A 5234-nucleotide genomic window follows, 5' to 3' on the forward strand; every position below is an offset into this window, starting at 1 on the left:
AATACACTATAAATCAGTTAAAAAATTAACTTACATATAACATTCATAAAATGCATTTATAAAATATAGGTAGGCGTGTACAAGTTTAAAAGACTGGGTCTGTCAATTGAGTTCCAGTATACATAATAGTAATTAATGCTGCTGATTCTTATTCGAAAGCCTGGCCCCACAACCAAGTTTTTACCTTCCTACGGAAGGATAGGAGGGAGGGAGCCTGCCTGACTTCAATGGGGAGGGCGTTCCATAGGCGGGGAGCCACTACTGAAAAGGCCCTGTCTCTCGTCCCCGCCAGCCGCACCTGTGAGGCTGACGGGACCGCGAGCAGGGCCTCATCCGACGATCTTAAGCTTCGAGGTGGGTCATAGCGGGAGACACGTTTGGATAGATAAGCTGGGCCGGAACCGTTTAGAGCTTTATAGGCTAAAGCCAGCACCTTGAATTGTGCTCGGTAGCTAATCAGCAGCCAGTGGAGCTGACGTAACAGAGGAGTAGTACGCTCCCTGAACGCCGCTCCAGTTATTAACCTGGCAGCTTCCCGTTGGACTAATTGAAGCTTCCGAACAGTCTTCAAAGGCAGCCCCACGTAGAGTGCGTTGCAGTAGTCTAAACGGGATGTAACAAGGGCGTGGACCACCGTGGCCAAGTCCGGCTTCCCAAGGTACGGTCGCAGCTGGCGCACAAGTTTTAATTGTGCGAAGGCTCCCCTAGCCACCGCTGAGACCTGGGGCTCCAGGCTCAACGATGAGTCCAGGATCACCCCCAGACTGCGCACCTGCGCCTTCAGGGGGAGTGTGACCCCATCCAGCACAGGCTGTAACCCTATACCCTGTTCGGCCTTCCGACTGACCAGGAGGACCTCTGTCTTGTCTGGATTCAATTTCAATTTGTTGGCCCTCATCCAGTCCGACACAGCGGCCAAGCACCGGTTCAGGACCTGAACAGCCTCCTTAGTGACAGGTGGGAAGGAGTGACAGAGCTGGACATCATCTGCGTACAGATGACACCGGACCCCGAAACTCCTGATGATCTCTCCCAGCGGCTTCATGTAGATGTTAAACAACATGGGAGACAGTACAGAACCCTGCGGGACCCCACAAGTCAACGGTTGTGGGGCCGAGCAGGCGTCCCCCAATGACACCATCTGGGACCGACCCTCCAGGAAGGACCGGAGCCACTGCAGGACAGTACCTCCAAGTCCCATTCCTGCGAGGCGTCCCAGAAGGATACCGTGATCGACGGTATCGAAGGCCGCTGAGAGATCCAGCAGAACCAGCAGGGACACACTCCCCCTGTCCAGTTCCCGGCGAAGATCATCGACTAAGGCGACCAAGGCTGTCTCGGTACCATGCCCCGGCCTGAAGCCAGACTGTGCCGGATCCAGAAAATCAGTGTCCACCAAGAATCCCTGGAGCTGCGAGGCAACCACATGTTCCAAGACCTTGCCCAAATAGGGGAGATTGGAAATAGGCCGAAAGTTTCCGAATTGAGTGGGATCCAATGATGGCTTTTTCAACAGCGGCTTGATCACAGCCATTTTTAGGCTCGCTGGAAACTTGCCCTCCCGAAGGGAGGCATTCACCACCACCTTCACCCACTCGGCCAAACCCCCTCTGGCTTCTCTCACCAGCCAGGATGGGCAGGGGTCTAGGATGCATGTGGTCGGTCTCGCCTCTCCAAGGATCTTGTCCACATCCTCGAGCTCAACCAATTGAAATGAATCCAACAAAACTGGACAAGCAGGTGCACTCCTTACATCCTCAGAGACTGCCGTTAATATGGTGTCAAAGTCGGAACGGATCAGAGCGACTTTGTCTGCAAAGAACCGAGCAAATGCTTCACAGCGGGCTGCCGAGTTATCAGGGCTCCCACCTTGATTGGTGGGAGTTAACAACCCTCTGATAACACGGAACAGCGCCGCCGGACGGTTCTGTGCGGACGCAATGTTGGCCGCAAGGTGGACTCTCCTTGCAGCTTTGATTGCCGCGGCATATCCCCTAAGATAGGAGCCGAGCCGTGTTCGGTCTGACTCGTTATACTCTGATCGCCACACGCACTCTAGTTCCCTCTTCTTTCGCTTCATCGCTGCCAGCTCCTCAGTAAACCAAGGTGCTGGTTTAGCTCGGTTACTCGAGAGGGGACGCTCCGGAGCGATCGTGTCTATTGCCCTAGTCATCTCTCCATTCCAGAGAGAGACCAGAGCATCAACAGGATCACCTGCCGAGGAGGCGGGAAATTCCCCAAGAGCCGTCAGGAATCCTTCTGGATCCATAAGTCTCCTGGGGCGGACCATTTTAGGTCCACCACCCCTGCAGAGGTTGGGGGGCGCAGTAAGTCTAAACCTGATCAGGTGATGGTCGGTCCATGGCAACGGAGCGATGGTGAGCTCCTCCACACCGCCACCTTCCTCCCATCCCTGACAGAAGACCAAGTCCAGTGTGTGTCCCGCACTGTGGGTGGGGCCTGCTACTAATTGGGACAGCCCCATGGTTGCCATGAAGTCCTGAGCTGCACCTGAGAGGTTGGTCTCGGCATGGACATTGAAGTCCCCCAGCACTATGAGCCGCCGGGACTCCAACGCCAGGCCCGAGACCACCTCAGCTAGCTCAGGCAGGGAGACTGTAGTGCAGCGGGGTGGTCGGTACACTAACAGAATCCCTAATCTGTCCCGGTCTCCCACCCTCAGGTGGACACATTCAAACATGGTCGACTGTGGGACGGGGCACCTGGTCAGGGGGATGGAATCCTTATAGACCACCGCGACCCCACCTCCCCTCCCTCCAGTTCTCGGCTGGTGCTGTACGGAATAACCTGGCGGGCAGAGCTGGGTGAGATTAACTCCTCCCATCTCGTCCAGCCAGGTCTCCGTAATACATGCCAGGTCTACATGCTCATCCAAGATGAGATCTTGGATGAAAGATGTTTTTCCGTTCACTGACCTGGTATTAAACAGCACCACCTTTAACCTGGAGGGACCGCCATCCTGGCTACCCAGATTAGCTATGTCAGGAGACCGTTTTGGAACTATTAATGTCCTACCAAAAACCCTAGGCCGAATTAAATGATTTGGTCTCCCTTTCCCGTATCTCCCCCTCCCAGACACCACCTCTATAGGGGCTCCCCACCCATCAGAACACCCTCCTCCCCTATCACACTGTCCTTTCCCTTTCTCTTCCCCTGGTCCAAACGATGTTATTTGGTTTACTAGTTTTCTGTTATAGATTGGCATCCTTTCACACCCATTCCCTTCCCCCACCCTGCAGTCCCCATAACCCTCCAGCCTCCCCCACCCCCCTCCAACAATACAAAGTGCAAATGCAGTTGTAAAGTGCAGAGGGTGCATGAGCAGCATAGGTATAGGGGTCTGAGCTGACTAAAGTGCAAGGCAGGCAGTGGGGATTATGATGGTGAACTAATTCAATATGGTGCAATATGGTATTATAAGGTGCCAATAATAGATGAATTCAGGAATCTTGGTGATTTGTTGGCAATTATAAGGCTTTCTAATTACAGAGGGTGGTTTTGTAAGTGGAAGCCTTTGAGTTTCAAATTTATCTGTCGAAACCTACCAGAATAACTTTGGCTGTGCTCTCACTGCAAGTTGTTCTTGTAGACCTTTAGAGGGAGGGCTTATTTAAAGTCTGACCAATTTGTTATATCTACAGCTCTCATCTGAGCTGCCTCATCGTTTATACACATAAAGAGAGGGAATGTTTCCATGATAAATCACATTGATATTTTGCTAAATTTACCTAAGTATCTCTGTTAGTAAGCCAGTAGGTATAATCAAAAGACTCTGACTATTGAAGTACACGCTGTTTCCCTACAGCGGTGTAGCACACCACCAAATATCCTATGAAAGCACATAATAAAAATGTAGAAATCTTTATATTTCTCAAAGTGAGGAAGGAAAGAAGATAGAAAGAAAATACTGACCTCTTAAAACATGATCTTTGGAAGAAGTGTTCAAAGAAATAGTCATGCTAGTCTCTTACAGCGTAAAAAGGAAAAAGGAAAGGGGAGGAGGGAAAAGAAATGTGGCAGCATCTTTGAAAATAACTAGTTCTTATTTTTGCTTTAATGAATATAAACTTACTTAGTTTTATAGGTGTTGCCACATTTATTGTCTCTCCTTTTTTCTTCCTCCTTTGGGGAAGTTTTTTTAATGGTGCATATTATATTTTAATGTGCCTAAGATATACAAGGAATTTCAGGACCTTATTACAATTTTGGCCAAATATTTTTACTCTTTTCTTACCACTACCCATTTTTAGAGTTAAAGAAGTGGTTCTCAACCTGTAGGTCTCCAGATGTTTTGGCCTTCAATTCCCAGAAATCCTAACAGCTGGTAAACTGGCTGGAATGTCTGGGAGTTGTAGGCTAAAACACCTGGGGACCCAGAGGTTGAGAACCAACGAGTTAAAGAAATTGAAGTCTCTCCAGTTGTGATCCTTAAAATTACAGTAGAGTCTCACTTATCCAACACTCGCTTATCCAACATTCTGGATTATCCAACGCATTTTTGTAGTCAATGTTTTCAATATATCGTGATATTTTGGTGCTAAATTCGTAAATACAGTAATTACTACATAGCATTACTGCGTATTGAACTACTTTTTCTGCCAAATTTGTTGTATAACATGATGTTTTGGTGCTTAATTTGTAAAAGCATAACCTAATTTGATGTTTAATAGGCTTTTCCTTAGTCTCTCCTTATTATCCAACATATTCGCTTATCCAACATTCTGCCGGCCTGTTTACGTTGGATAAGTGAGACTCTACTGTATACAGCTGGGAGAGTCCAGTCAAGGGATTGAGGTTATACATATCAGACCACCATGATGGAAAAGTGTTAGAAGGAGCCATCTATTTGGGTAGAAAGAAAACCAAGAACAAGTGATTCCTTCTATGGAGCCAGTGTGCCAGGTGCCATTATATCAATACTTTCTTTTGAGAAACAACTCAAGAATGAAAGAAGGTGCTGTCCTCCAGATGTTGATGGACTGCACCTCCCAGCATGCATCACCATTGGCTATCCTCACAAAAGGTGGTAAGAAATACAAATCAGCAACATTCAGATATTGTGCTTTGTCCACTGACTGAGATCAGTGAAATCTATTTCCAAGTAAGCATGCCACTCAGTCATCCAAAACAAACTTTGCTGTTTACCATAAAGGAAAACATTCAACTAGAAGAAAAGAGAAAACACTAAACACACCAAACAAAAGATCAGTGAA

This window comes from Anolis carolinensis, chromosome 2 (assembly GCF_035594765.1).
Source record: "Anolis carolinensis isolate JA03-04 chromosome 2, rAnoCar3.1.pri, whole genome shotgun sequence".
Taxonomy (NCBI): domain Eukaryota; kingdom Metazoa; phylum Chordata; class Lepidosauria; order Squamata; family Dactyloidae; genus Anolis; species Anolis carolinensis.